The 16,148-nt window shown below is 41.2% G+C and overlaps 1 protein-coding gene across 2 annotated transcripts in view; it reads left to right on the top strand.

Annotated features, from left to right (window-relative positions):
• Nucleotides 1-268: 268 nt before the first annotated feature.
• LOC126190007 (tektin-1) overlaps nt 269-16,148 on the top strand; it is a 132,668-nt gene continuing 116,788 nt past the window's right edge. Inside the window, exons 1-2 of one of the 2 annotated variants that reach the window (XM_049930986.1) lie at nt 269-363; nt 13,312-13,427. The gene's annotated coding sequence lies outside the window, so the exon portion shown is untranslated. The remainder of the gene's footprint in view (nt 364-13,311; nt 13,428-16,148) is intronic. The other variant, XM_049930988.1, reaches the window with a different exon arrangement.

Genomic DNA, 16,148 nt, shown 5'->3' with positions numbered 1-16,148 from the left:
CATATTTTCTAAGATCTCTACTGCCACACAGAACACCAAAAGTACTGCCATTCACTGCCTACACTCAACACCGATCCACTCAAAATACATCCCTTACACACATTTTTCTACGCATCCCAATGCTAGCCAAATGTCAGAGCCAGCAATGATTGTCAAGCATATTTGTGTTGCTCTTTCTATTAAGATTTATTTCGCACAACATCTCGGAGTACTGCTTAGTAATAAGTAGCTTAAGGGTGATAAACAGGGATAAAAAAAAAAAACAGATTCTCTCAGCGTGGTTACATATAAACGAAGCATTGTTGTCATGAGAACCAACAGCGTAAATAGTTTCGTGACAACAGGATACACTTCCAGAACACGGTAAGTAACAGAAATCTTACTTTGTGTTTCAGAATGTAATTATGTGCAAAACTGCAGAAATGCTAAAACCAACAGGGAAGGGTTATTTTAACAACCGGTATGAAGCTTAACTTTGCACCAATAAAATGTACAACACTCAAATAGAGTTGCTAAAGACTTGTCTAGACAACTCTCCAGATTTTGTAATAGTATGTTTAGAATTAAATTATTCAAAAAATTACACTTGTATTTTCATTACCGAGTGAAAGCTTAATGTTGTGCAACACTTTTTTGTTCGGGAGTTATGTGGCATAGGTTTATATTAGTTTTCATTCATTACAAACGGTGAATTTTACATAAATCTGATGGGAAAGTGTAAACTGAAATGAAGTAAATTTTCAGGAAGAAATTATTTTGTCCTATGTGGTTTTTATGTTTCTGAAAGTACGCCTATCTATTTCAATTACTGCAGCTCGAACAGCCTGAATACGATAAAGAGTTAGTTATGTTAGTGATATTGCTGTAAACTGTACACAAATGACATATTGATCATGAAATATTTCGTGGACGCAGTCGTGTGTAAGTATGAAGTGCTATAAAACTTGAAAACCTTCGTTAAAAGTGATCTATACCTGAAGCGAAATTAAGCCAGTAGTGCCTGAACTTCTTGCTAACTGTTTGTATTATTTACTACTGTAAAAGTGAAAAAGAAAACATTACGTTTGTAGTTTTAACATAATATCAGGTATATGTAATGCTAGGCAAAACTTCATTAATATGAAAAGTGTACACTTTTTTTACTGACGATAACAAATTAGACACGAGAACGAAATACAAATTGTAAAAAAAAAAAAAAAAAAAAGAACCACTTTATTTGGTACAGTAACCAGCAGAACATTCAAACACAGTCTCACATATATGCTGAGTCTTACACTTTCTTCCAGACATTCAGTCTTCCAGTATTTTCACAATCAGGTGGTCTTTCCATCAACAGAACTCGTCTTATATAATACTGTAGTGTGGGATTCGTCCAGGCCCTTTCAGTGGTATCGAATGCTTCCATAAGTACACCCGCACATTTTTTTTTTTTTAATTTACATGAGTAATTGTATTTCTAGTTTCACAGCTTATAACGAGATACAGTAACCAACTGCAAATAGGCCAATACATTTTCCTGTTATGCACATTTATCCTGTACTGATTCACATTTTGATCCATTCAATCAGTTCCATCCATGTGCTTGTTGTACTCTGTCAGGATGAAGGGCTGAGGGACTTCAATGTGTTTCCTTGACCACAGGTAATATCTTGTAATGTTAGTTACCAGTATTGGATTCACACCATTTGTATTTGATACTGCATTAGCAACAGGGTTGTCACATACTTTACACAGACACAGATCATTTCTTTCTTGTATGCTAAAATGAGCAATACCCTTTTCATATATATTTCTTTCTTCTGCAGAAGCCAAATTCTGTTCAGGCCCAAAATATTTGGATAATTGTGTCTTACACCGAGTAATATGAGGACGATGTTCCACAATTTATCTTTACTGTTTGCATCAAGGTTATCATTATTAAACAAATGAATGAACCAGTTGATCATTTCAAATATATTCCTCCTCATTGCATTATAGATTAACTTATTGTGTATGGTATTGCTTTTCTCCGAATATATTTTCTTTCTTGTCAGTTGATTATACCCACTAAGCGCTAGTATTTCTAAGAAATATTTGATTTCCTCAAGGTTGACAGCGGGATCATGTCAATTCTTAGATAAAGTGTTAAAGGATACAGCAATCAATCAAAATGATGTTTATTGCATATCTAGATTTTGCTCGCTGTATATGTGCGTAGCCCCAACTGGACTATGTGCAAATATAAGTGTTTTTAATATTTTAACTTACATTTACTGCACTGAAGATGGCCACACAATGACCGAAACTAGATATGCAATACACATCATTGCATATTATTGATGTATCCTTTACTACTTGAAACAAATATATTCCTCCGCATTGCATTATAGATTGACTTATTGTGTATGGTATTGCTTTTGTCCGAATATATTTTCTTTCTTGTCAGTTGATTATACCCACTAAATACAGGGTTTAGGTTAGCCTGTCACTTTTGTAGATCAGAAATGGAGAAAGGAGGAGTTGCCACATTCATCAGGAACTGTCATAAATTTAAGAACATAGACATTCATAAATTTTGCCTAGAACAGCATATGGAAGCATGTGCAACAGAAGTAGAATTTCACAAAAAATCCTTCATAATATTAAGTGTATATCGAGCACCTGCAGATAACTTTAATCTGTTCATAAACCACCTTAAAGCTGTACTGGCCCATTGAGAGGCACCCACAAGCCTTGCTCATGCTGTGGCATCAAGCAGTCAGGCCTGCAAGATGAGTGGTCTGACAAGCGAGTCGATTTATTCTTATCTCTCGAGTATCATCAATGACTGATTATGAGCTCTAGTACCCACAATTAAGCTACAAATTATTCTCCTGTTTGAATACTACGCATCGGAAACGGATAACGCACATCTAACTGATAGGAATTTACATAACTCTGATTGTTCACTACACTCTGGCAATACCACATTTTCTTTCTTATCCAATGGCTTTGATCAACACGTGGCCATCGCACTGAATATGAATGGCGCACACATTATAAATCCTGGTTATCATGACTACACACTATTCGAATAACAAGGCCACCAATATTTTTCTTTTTACTATCTTTTTTATTCTGATAAATTCTACACTCCTGGAAATTGAAATAAGAACACCGTGAATTCATTGTCCCAGGAAGGGGAAACTTTATTGACACATTCCTGGGGTCAGATACATCACATGATCACACTGAAAGAACCACAGGCACATCGACACAGGCAACAGAGCATGCACAATGCCGGCACTAGTACAGTGTATATCCACCTTTTGCAGCAATGCAGGCTGCTATTCTCCCATGGAGACGATCGTAGAGATGCTGGATGTAGTCCTGTGGATCGACTTGGCATGCCATTTCCACCTGGCGCCTCAGTTGCACCAGCGTTCGTGCTGGACGTGCAGACCGCATGAGACGACGCTTCATCCAGTCCCAAACATGCTCAATGGGGGACAGATCCGGAGATCTTGCTGGCCAGGGTAGTTGACTTACACCTTCTAGAGCACGTTGGGTGGCACGGGATACATGCGGACGTGCATTGACCTGTTGGAACAGCAAGTTCCCTTGCCGGTCTAGGAATGGTAGAACGATGGGTTCGATGACGGTTTGGATGTACCGTGCACTATTCAGTGTCCCCTCGACGATCACCAGTGGTGTACGGCCAGTGTAGGAGATCGCTCCCCACACCATGATGCCGGGTGTTGGCCCTGTGTGCCTCGGTCGTATGCAGTCCTGGTTGTGGCGCTCACCTGTACGGCGCCAAACACGCATACGACCATCATTGGCACCAAGGCAGAAGCGACTCTCATCGCTGAAGACGACACGTCTCCATTCGTCCCTCCATTCACGCCTGTCGCGACACCACTGGAGGCGGGCTGCATGATGTTGGGGCGTGAGCGGAAGACGGCCTAACGGTGTGCGGGACCGTAGCCCAGCTTCATGGAGACGGTTGTGAATGGTCCTCGCCGATACCCCAGGAGCAACAGTGTCCCTAATTTGCTGGGAAGTGGCGGTGCGGTCCCCCATGGCACTGCGTAGGATCCTACGGTCTTGGCGTGCATCCGTGCGTCGCTGCGGTCCGGTCCCAGGTCGACGGGCACGTGCACCTTCCGCCGACCACTGGCGACAACATCGATGTACTGTGGAGACCTCACGCCCCACGTGTTGAGCAATTCGGCGGTACGTCCACCCGGCCTCCCGCATGCCCACTATACGCCCTCGCTCAAAGTCCGTCAACTGCACATACGGTTCACGTCCACGCTGTCGCGGCATGCTACCAGTGTTAGAGACTGCGATGGAGCTCCGTATGCCACGGCAAACTGGCTGACACTGACGGCGGTGGTGCACAAATGCTGCGCAGCTAGCGCCATTCGACGGCCAACACCGCGGTTCCTGGTGTGTCCGCTGTGCCGTGCGTGTGATCATTGCTTGTACAGCCCTCTCGCAGTGTCCAGAGCAAGTATGGTGGGTCTGACACACCGGTGTCAATGTGTTCTTTTTTCCATTTCCAGGAGTGTATTATGATTCAAAGATAACCTAAACACACCATTACATTTTTACAACAATTACACATGAGAAACTCCGCCTAGTGGGCATGGCTTTACATTGGTGATTATCTTATGGTCTCGTAATTATCTAACGTTACAGTGCACTTTCTGGATAGAATGGTGGATCTTTTGCATTATCTCATACTTCGACTCTCACACCCATCATCACGAAAATTTACTCCAGACCGAGTGGTACAAAAAGAAACATACATCACCCACTGTCTCTGAACCTATCTTGCTACTCTCCCATGCAAACCACACATACTTGAATTACATGAAATACACCGCACTGGCAACATAGAATACCTCACAAAGAATGGTCTCAACGTTAGAATCACTTCACTTTCAGCTTTGCCACTTGAATTAGTATTCATCCCAGTTTCACACGACACTGCCCCACTTCGTAACTTTTCTTTGCTACTACCATCTCTGGTGGATATATGCACGTCTTCCTGTGCAATGCAAGCCAAGTGACGTTGTTGGATAGACGGCTGACACACCTTGCTTCTCTCTCAGAGTATTAGAGTTTGAATCTAGCATCACGCGGAAACATAACATGCAAAGTAACATTAAGATCATATTTGTCACACACGCGAGTCCTCAACTGATACCTTGGACGAGTACTTCTCTTTATCCTTTGTGTCATACATAGATTGATACTCACACAGTACTCACCACGTGGAAGTGCTCGTCTCTAATTTCAAGTCCTGCACAAGCCATTTCTTAAATATTTCCTACTTATAGTACACACGCCAGTAATTCAGCTTAACTTTAGCACTCTATTTCTAGATGCGATTAGGATTCTTCTGGCAGAGACATAATGTAAACTACGCACACATTCAAAAATCAACTTATGATTCGTACAGAAATAAACTTAGAACTTGTTCAGAAACAAACAGGGATGCTTTTCAAAATCATATGAATAATCAATAGGCCAACGTACGCAGGATGCTGCGTGCTTTGCGAAGCAAGGTTTTTTTCTTCAAGAATATGAATTTGGCGGCCCCTGAAATTGCCGCCCGGAGCAGATACCCCGGTTTTGCCCCCTCCCCCCCCGCCCCATTACAAGATCTGGGCCTGCGTTAACCACTTATGTTATGTATCTGTGAGATACAGGGCAAATTATTCTTTCAATATTACCGAAATAAAAGGAGATAAGTGCTTGCTGGCCCAGATGCCTTGCATCATACCTTTGTTATTGTTTCACAGAAGTTTCAAACTTATTTCCATAATGCCGTGGTCGCAAACAAGACAACATCAGCACATGTATCAGGTTGTGTCTGTCAGATACATCGCACCAACTAACTTAACTCATTGTCGCTACCATGGAATGCAACTATACGCTTGTGTGCCGCGTGCTCAAGTCTGTAGTTCCGTTATTGTCAGGTGAATGAGGGTACATTTCGTTATTATAGGGAGCTCTAGCTTTGAAAAAGAGTAAAGTATACGATTTCGAAAATCCTAAGAATTTGCAACAGCTGTAATTCTTTCTTTTCGGCGATGAGGTCCCCACTGACGATCATTTCGTAGAAAATGATTCCGAACCTGAAGACAATTGAGACAGGGTCTGAGAATCAGATGCAGATCATGAAGTTGATGGAGAGGAAAATAATGAAGGGCAGGAAGATGATGAAAGTTATTTTTTGGCGAGTACAAGATACAAGTTATTTTTTGGCGAGTACAAGATACGACATACAAATAGTATTAGTAATAATAAAAAAAGAGAAAACTCTGGTTCTCCTTTGAGGATTCATGTATCATCACATGAGACTTGGGAAGGATTAGAGAAGAAACCAGAAATTATACCTCACTCTAATAACACCATATATGAGTTGATGTAGTCAACAAAATTTCTGCTATCTGCAATGTAGCGAAGTCAAGAAGGAGATGGCCTAGGATAATTTTTTTTTCCTATATGCTAAACGTTGTAGGCATCAACTCAAGAGTCATTTTCTTGGACAGCAAGAATAAATACTCAGATAGACGTAAGTACCTCAAGGATTTCGCGCAGATTCCACTGGAAGTTCAGCTCAAAAGAACAGTGCTGATTGCAAAACTACCATATGACATAAAATCGATGCTGGGAGAATATAAACCCAATGGACCATAGCAAGAAAACACTGAATTTTCTTTGGAACCAGGGAGTAAGAAAAGAAAAAGGTCCATTCATGTTACAAGGAGACAGAAAAGGCTTGCCTCAGCAAGTATGGATGTGAAAAATGCCACATGCATCTTTGTTTGCAAAAGTATACAAAATAGTTTGTGAAAAATGTCTGTCTGTAGGCATATGCACTCTTGTTAGTTCAATAATTTATTAAATCAACTGAATTCTATCAGTATGACAATTTAATATACGTCTGCATTAAATGATGTTAATTTTAAAATCTAACGAACCTGATGGTCATTTCCATATATGTTAAATCTGTACCAATAAAGAGAACTGTAGTCTTTTAAAAAATTAAAATGAACATTCAAACACAAATATCGTCTCACATATTCGGAAGGTACATTGCGACTAGCGGCGTCACGGAACTTGATAAGCCTAGCAGAAGGTAAAATCGCTTTCAAGACAGTGACGTGGTGATTCATCTATATTAGGTGTGCCAATGACCTCTGAACAGCTGTTCATAGAGGCAGGGGATAGAAATACATTGGTATACCACCAAACGTATGCTCATGTAGGTTCCCCACAAGTAATTGGTAACATATGGTGTCAGTTCAGTTTCCCCCCATGGTCAGTTTGCGATCACCGCAGGCTACAAGAAGGTCACAAGACTGGTAACTGTACCTGTTTTCTGCGGTGACACTTAGAAACAAAGTACTGATTGCACAAAATTGAGCAGTAAGTATCGACAGTCATTCATCTGGAAACATTTTCGATCTGGGTGCTTTGTCATTGTTTAGATTCTCCATCACTGACGAAGCTCTGCTTGCCTCTGACACGATTCCCTTCCAGAAACTTGACAACCTCTTTACCATTCTAACATCTATACTCAAACCTGGCCTGGGGTGCTCCATGCACTGTTTCTGCTTAGCATGACCCAGTCTCCTTACGGACAGCCGTTAAGTAAAAACTTGATTGACTCCAGGAGGCTAGGGTCTTTTATCCAGTTAAAACAGGTACCTGGAAAATGTTCCTGGTAGTACTAAGGAAATCCAATAGCTACAGTATCTATGCAATGACTTTAAACCAACAATCAATGCCGAGGCACAAGTAGGAATCTACTCTGTACCACATCCAGGAAGACTTCCTCACAAAGCTTATTGGAGGAGGGCATTTTTTTAAATATCAACATTGCCGACACATATTTGCAAATACTACTACATGAACAGTCAAAAAACTTCATATTCGTAAACGCTCACTTCGGCTAGTACAAATAGAAGCACTTACCTTTTGGGGCCTTTTCTATTCTTACAGCTTTCAGAGATACCAGGAACAGTTAACGATGTCCATCCTCCTCTACACTAACTATCTAGGTGACTTAACTGTCATGGAAGCTACGCTTCAGGATCACCTGCGAAACCTTTACACAATAGTTTACTACATTATTATAATGCAAGGCTAAAGATACTTCCTTTTTTTCAGGAGTAAGCTGAATACCTTGGGTACTTGCTAACCCCCCTCCCCCCCAAAAAAAAGGAAACAAAAAACAGAAAATTTACCGGAGCTGCAAGCTTTCTAGGGAAAGGTGAGTTATTATTCAAAGTCTCACCTATAAACTATCCATACTGTGCAACAGTTAAACCGACTACAGAAGAAAGATGTCAATACAGGTATCTGCGATTGTACCGAGCCACAGCTAAAAAACATGCTGGCTTACAACATTTTCACCATCACATCCACTTGCTCTGGCCATAAATACCTGTCCATTTGGTATTGGTCCATTGCTGGCACGTAGGAACGATGAGGATACTGAAAACCCATCGACTGTGGGTCAAAGATACTGCTGCCCACACAACAGAACCACCCCCAGATAGAGACAGAAATATTAGTGACTACAGAAGTACCCACAAATAGAGACGGAAGTATTACTGATTGTATTTGCAATATGAGCTATTCTGTACTAAGTTCACTTTAATCATGAACCATACTCCAGTATTCCAGAGCTAACAGCATTCCATTAACTGCTAGCACCCCCAGATAGAGACAGAAATATTAGTGACTACAGAAGTACCCACAAATAGAGACGGAAGTATTACTGATTGTATTTGCAATATGAGCTATTCTGTACTAAGTTCACTTTAATCATGAACCATACTCCAGTATTCCAGAGCTAACAGCATAACGTATCCAACATTCGCATCTTTTATCAAATTGCTGAAGTAAAGATGTCAACAGCCTGAAAGTTGGATTGATTATCACAATGCCATATTACTACGCATGGACTTATTGAAGGTGGTATATCATTGCCTTCATATGAACTCTTTGGGCTGACTTACCCAGCGAGTCATAAGAGAGGGGGGGAGGGGGGGGGTTACAACTCAATGTGGGCTCCAAAAAAACACAGTGCAACTCGGCATTTCTCAAATTAACATTGTGTAAACTCCCCCCCCCTCCCCACCCCCCATAATTTGAAGGTGGTCCTATCGGTCTAATCGGACTATGAGGAGCAAGACTTACTTCAGCAACGATCGCAAAAAGCTAAACTGCTGACTGACAGTACTTGGCATAACTATAATAATTTACAACCAAATTAATAACGAAAGAGGGTGCCGTTTTTCTGAAATAAAAGATGACTTCCTTTACCTCACTTTTATTCATCTTCAAACAATAGGAAACGTACCTGACTATATCATACATATTTCTCTCGATGCGATATTAAACACCTTATATTTCAACTTCGCGTATTCCTGACTCACAGCTCTTTCACTAAATATACAGTCGACCATGTCTGCCACACTACCACTCCAGCACACTCACTACTAAAGTCCATGTCATTTAGGAAGGCAGTCCAATTTTCAGCCATTCTGCACATCCCCCTCCATTAGCCACTGGCAGCCAATAATATTTGTTGTCTTTCCATACGGCTAACAGCAAGTTACAGCTATAGTTTGAGTCATGTAGGAAGGCATCACCTTCCATTAACTGCTAGCAACCAACAAGATTCATTCTTCTACGAATGGCCAGCTGGGAGAAATTGAATGCCTATGCAGTATCGTCCCAGTTTTGTGACTGGATTCGTGATTTCCTGTCAGAAAGGTCACAGTATAAAGTAATCGATGGAAAATCAACGAATGAAACAGAAGGGAATCTGGCGGTCCCTAAGAAAGTGTTAGGGATCTACATAAACGATTTAGGAGACAATCCGAGCAGCCCTTTTAGATTGTTTGCAGATGATGTTATCATTTACCATCTTATGTAGTCATCAGATGATCAAAACAAATTACAATACAATTAGACAAGATATCTGTAGGGTGCGAGAGGTGGCAGTTGACTCTAATTAATGAGAAGTGTGACGTCGTCTGGATGAGTACTAAAAGGATTCCACAAAATTTCGGATATAGGATAAATCACACCAATCTAAAAGCTGTTAATTTAACTAAATACTTATGGATTACAATTATGAATAACTTAAATAGTGACAACTACACAGATAATCGTATGGGGAATGTAAACCAAAGACTGACATATTGGCAGAACGCTTAGAAAGTACAAAAAATTTACCAAAGAAATTGCTTACTTTACGCTTGTCCTCCCTCTTCTGGAGTATTGCTGTCTGGTGTGGGATTTGCATAAGATAGTATTCGTGTAAGACATTGACAAAGTCCAAAAAAAGAGCAGCTCGTTTTGTATTTTCGTGAAACAAGAGGAAGTGCCAAGAATATGAAATTCGAATTGGGATGGCAATCATCACAAGAAAGACGTTTTTCGCTGCGGAAGGATCTTCTCATGAAATTTCAGTCACCAGCTTCCTCCGGAGAGGGTGAAAATATTTTGTTGGTGTCCACTTACGCAGGGAGGAATGATGACTGTAACAAAATAACAGAAATAAGAGCTCACACAAAAAGACTGAAGTGTTCGTTTTTCCCGTGCACTGTTCGAGAGTTTAACTGTAGGAAAATAGGTTGAAGGTGGCTATATGAAGCCTCTGCCAGGCACTTCATTGCGAATTAAAGAGTAATCATGTAGATATAGACCTCCACAAGCAGGAATTTACGTATCGCATCTATAAATTTTTAAATGTTAATCTGAAAGTGAGCCTTCTAATTTTGACTTTTGAAGACTCAAGAACAAACTGCAGAAGCACATGTCGCCAAGAGAACTGTACAGAAATAGTTAATAAAAGTGCCAGAGCTGTAGAAGCCTCAGGAAAATTTGTATTCATGTCGCCTGGAAAGCATCGAAACCGCAAGAAATTTGTAACACAAATGGATGGTTTTGACAACGATATTTTAAAAGACAACCGTGTTTGAAATGTATACAAGAAGGAGAAACCCGATATCACAAAAGCTTGTTCTGGTCATGCACGAGCAAACTTGTTTCAGAGGTAGTACTTCGTCAAAGCAAAGTATTTTAAAAGACATTGGGTTCAAATATCTTAAGAACAGAGTTTTCAATTGGAAGAAGTGACCTAGGTTCAACATGAACCACTTCCCATATAAAGATGCACAAGTGAAGGAGGTAGCTAGTGTGTTACCTTGATGAAACATGGGTGAATCAAAATCATTCCATAAATACCTGCTGCACAATGAGTGATGGCACTGACTGTTTTAAAGTCCCCGTAGGACAAGGTTCTGGGATAATTATGCTGCATTCTTCTGGTTTTGTTCCTGAGAGTAAACTTGTATTTAGGTGTAATAAAAACAGGAATGACTACTGTTCGGAAAGAAGTGGTTCACTGAACAATTCTTGCCATACCCTGCTTCGAAGTCAGTTATTGTAATTACCATACCAATAATCATTCAGCTGTTACAGAGAAAACACCAAGTACAATCATCAGGAAAGCGGATAGTGTGCTTTGGATGAGAAATAAAAACATTCTAGACAGTGTAAGACAAGCTCCTGTGACTTGTTAATTTATATGAGTCACGTGACAGAACATACAAATTTTACTTTCTTGTATGAGAACGTGGTCACACAGTTTTGTGTCTACCCACACGTCACTGTCAGTGTAATACGATGGAATTAATTTCAGTAAATGTTAAAAGGCTATGTGGAGAAAGAATCACCAAAGCATTCAAGATAACCAACACTGAAATGCTTGTGCATGAAGCAATAAATAGCGTCTGGCTTCAGCATGGGCAATTTATGTACAGCACGCTGAAAAGTTTCAGGAAGAAGACTTTGATAGGGAGATGGAGGCGGATTTAAGCATTGAACCTGTCATTTTAAAATTACAGTCAGATGGTTCGGTTATGTACTTGGATAGCAGTGACGATGGTATTACGATGTAGACGTTAGAACAAAGTAAAGTAATAATATTTATCGGTTTTGAAGACTCATAGTTTAAAAGCTATGTTTGTCACCATGTCAATTGCGTACATAGTATAGGAGAACTTCCTAGTCTTTATTGATTAGGTGATTTTCAACGTTATCGGTCCACATCCCCTCGACTTATCCACAGAAGATAGTTAACTGTTTGCCAGTTCAATGGATTAAATGCGGTGTCTCACTATAAAGGCGAACGAGATAGCTTAAACACATAGTGCCTGTTGAAAACGAAAAAATATGATACCATACCGACAATTTTTTTCACTAGTCTTTGCTACCAGTAATTCCGTTTTTCCACGTAGTGGTTTTCATTGAACTACACTCAAACACACACATGTACATGCATTATAAACGTCTTAAAAAATTACATGGAGTAGAAGCTGTTGTCAAGCAAACGTAATGATTTTGGTTCGATATCGAAATCTGTTTTAAAATGTATAATTCTCCTCAGATTTGAATGTATAATACGATGTACCCAAAACAAATGAACCTGAGTGTTGCCCGCTGCAACACAGTTCAGGACCACGGCCTTGGTTTGCCCACTCTCAGCAGCTACATATGCGCAGACCACCTCATTCTCAAAATGCTTCCCTAGCACCCCACCTCCATACACGGAGGCGCCGTCTGTGGAGGTGCATGCTATAAGGTCCCCAGGATGCCGTAAAATTAAGATTCATTAAAAACAAAAATGAAACACCGAGCGACCAAAGAGCTGGCAAAGACGTTAATTATGAATGCACGGTAAGGCGCAGGCAAATGAAAGAAAAAACATTCAATTTTTGTACAGTTTTTTGTTTTCACTCTCATACTCTCTCGTATGTAGAAGGACAATGAAGATGTGTAATTTTAGATATGAAGTACTGTGGGCTCTATGAATCATATTTGTGCGTGAATAATATTATATTGAACAACATTATCAAGTATTTTATTTATTTATTGAAGTAAGTGAAGAACATAAAAGGAGGATTTTCTTGATTACGACAAGCGCCGGTGTTCCCGGAGTCCGTCAGCTGCAGCTACCATTAAAATGTAAGCCAAGTCCGATGGCTTAAAGATACAAATAAGCACAGAACATTTTTAATAATACAATCATATTATATCCTACAAAAATATGTCTTCATACACATACTCAATAATATTTAGTATTATGTATTAATTTATTCATTCTTTTCTTTTTTATTACAACTGTCGACCTGTGTGCCAGGACTTCAGGGCACCAGTTATGAGTAGTGTTTGTTAACTATTGTTATAGTAACTGACACTGCTATGAGTCATAAGAACTAATTGTTTGTATTTTCTTTGCATGAATCGCGACAGGGAGCAAGTAAAGCAAAAAGGCAAAAATTGAAGAGAAAATTTTGGAAAGGAATAAGAATTGGACCCAGATCACGCTAAATCTTCCATAGTAAGCTGTTTTGTTTGGCACAGCAAAGGTAGGAGGGTTACGCGAGTTGCTTGCACGGTTACGCTTGGTAGCGCCTTATTTGATGTAGATAGAAACCTTTTCCTCATTATTCCCTTCCTTGAATTTTATTTGCTAAAAATCTACTGAAATTGTACGGTGTTATACATACTGTCAGTAAAACATAAAGTATTGTGACACAACAGTTTAGCATAATAACAGACGGAAAATAGGCTTTGACATCACGTGAATTGCATTTGTCAAGTGTAATGGTTAGCATAAGAAATTTTTAACATTTTTGTGAGAATTTTATTTTTTGCATGTTCATACAAAATAGCCGAAAAATATACGCCCATAGTTGATACCAGTAGCGAAAACTCAATCAGCCAAGATGGCATAGAATTGAGAGATCGAACAATCGAAGTCCAGGCACTATGCATGCCTACTGCAGAAGGTTTAAGTAGACCAGAGAAGAGTGTCGCAGGAGTGACAAATGATAGCGACGTTCCACAGCTGAACAGCCTTGACGACACAGTGTTTACAATTGTCGAGACCATGTCACGCATCTCCTAGAGCGACATACCGCTCGTGAATGAAACAACACAGAGTGATTACAATATGAATTTTGACAACATGTTACAAACACCACTTGGTCACAACACAAACATTAACTTGGAAAGTACAGCTGACAACAACCACAGCAGTGCAACTGAAGCACTACTATGGCAGCTATTATCTAACACAAAAAGTGAAATTTGATGATATGAAACACAATAGGATCCAGTGATATGAAACAATATACACTCCTGGAAATTGAAATAAGAACACCGTGAATTCATTGTCCCAGGAAGGAGAAACTTTATTGACACATTCCTGGGGTCAGATACATCACATGATCACACTGACAGAACCACAGGCACATAGACACAGGCAACAGAGCATGCACAATGTCGGCACTAGTACAGTGTATATCCACCTTTCGCAGCAATGCAGGCTGCTATTCTCCCATGGAGACGATCGTAGAGATGCTGGATGTAGTCCTGTGGAACGGCTTGCCATGCCATTTCCACCTGGCACCTCAGTTGGACCAGCGTTCCTGCTGGACGTGCAGACGCGTGAGACGACGCTTCATCCAGTCCCAAACATGCTCAATGGGGGACAGATCCGGAGATCTTGCTGGCCAGGGTAGTTGACTTACACCTTCTAGAGCACGTTGGGTGGCACGGGATACATGCGGACGTGCATTGTCCTGTTGGAACAGCAAGTTCCCTTGCCGGTCTAGGAATGGTAGAACGAAGGGTTCGATGACGGTTTGGGTGTACCATGCACTATTCAGTGTCCCCTCGACGATCACCAGTGGTGTACGGCCAGTGTAGGAGATCGCTCCCCACACCATGATGCTGGGTGTTGGCCCTGTGTGCCTCGGTCGTATGCAGTCCTGATTGTGGCGCTCACCTGCACGGCGCCAAACACGCATACGACCATCATTGGCACCAAGGCAGAAGCGACTCTCATCGCTGAAGACGACACGTCTCCATTCGTCCCTCCATTCACGCCTGTCGCGACACAACTGGAGGCGGGCTGCACGATGTTGGGGCGTGAGTGGAAGACGGCCTAACGGTGTGCGGGACCGTAGCCCAGCTTCATGGAGACGGTTGCGAATGGTCCTCGCCGATACCCCAGGAGCAACAGTGTCCCTAATTTGCTGGGAAGTGGCGGTGCGGTCCCCTACGGCACTGCGTAGGATCCTACGGTCTTGGCGTGCATCCGTGCGTCGCTGCGGTACGGTCCCAGGTCGACGGGCACGTGCACCTTCCGCCGACCACTGGCGACAACATCGATGTACTGTGGAGACCTCACACCCCACGTGTTGAGCAATTCGGCGGTACGTCCACCCGGCCTCCCGCATGCCCACTATACGCCCTCGCTCAAAGTCCGTCAACTGCACATACGGTTCACGTCCACGCTGTCGCGGCATGCTACCAGTGTTAAAGACTGCGATGGAGCTCCGTATGCCACGGCAAACTGGCTGACACTGACGGCGGCGGTGCACAAATGCTGCGCAGCTAGCGCCATTCGACGGCCAACACCGCGGTTCCTGGTGTGTCCGCTGTGCCGTGCGTGTGATCATTGCTTGTACAGCCCTCTCGCAGTGTCCAGAGCAAGTATGGTGGGTCTGACACACCGGTGTCAATGTGTTCTTTTTTCCATTTCCAGGAGTGTATGAATATCAAAATTAATATTTTGACACACAGTCTGGACACCGTCACACAACGTCTAAGTACAATGAAACAAGAAGAAAAACAAGTATTCAAGCATTTGCAAGACATGGTCTCACGGAAATTCGATGACTTAGTCACAAATTTTCGCACTGAAATCGACAAAAATTGAAAGATATGAAAACACTGGTAAAGCATGAAGTGCTTTCTGAAGTTAACAGTAACGCAATGGAATTAAAACAGACGATAGATTCTTTTAACAACCATAATGGTCTAGTAGAACAACAGATAAAGAAAATCACAGACGCAAACACAAACATTGAAGCCACACAAAGCTAGCTGTGTTCGACAGTAAAAAGGGTAACCACTGTCGTTAACAGACTAAATAAAGACTATGAAGGTGTACCTCTAGCTGTAGAAGAGCTTACTTTAAGAGTAGCAACATTAGAAGTTGACCCTAAATGTGCTAAGAAGGAGAGAGATAAGATCAATGAAAATTTGAGTGATATCATTAGTCAAGCTAAAACAGGTAC

This window comes from Schistocerca cancellata, chromosome 1 (genome assembly GCF_023864275.1).
Source record: "Schistocerca cancellata isolate TAMUIC-IGC-003103 chromosome 1, iqSchCanc2.1, whole genome shotgun sequence".
Lineage (NCBI taxonomy): Eukaryota > Metazoa > Arthropoda > Insecta > Orthoptera > Acrididae > Schistocerca > Schistocerca cancellata.
Note: the sequence above shows the minus strand (reverse complement) of the source record. Positions and strands in the feature narration are given on the sequence as shown.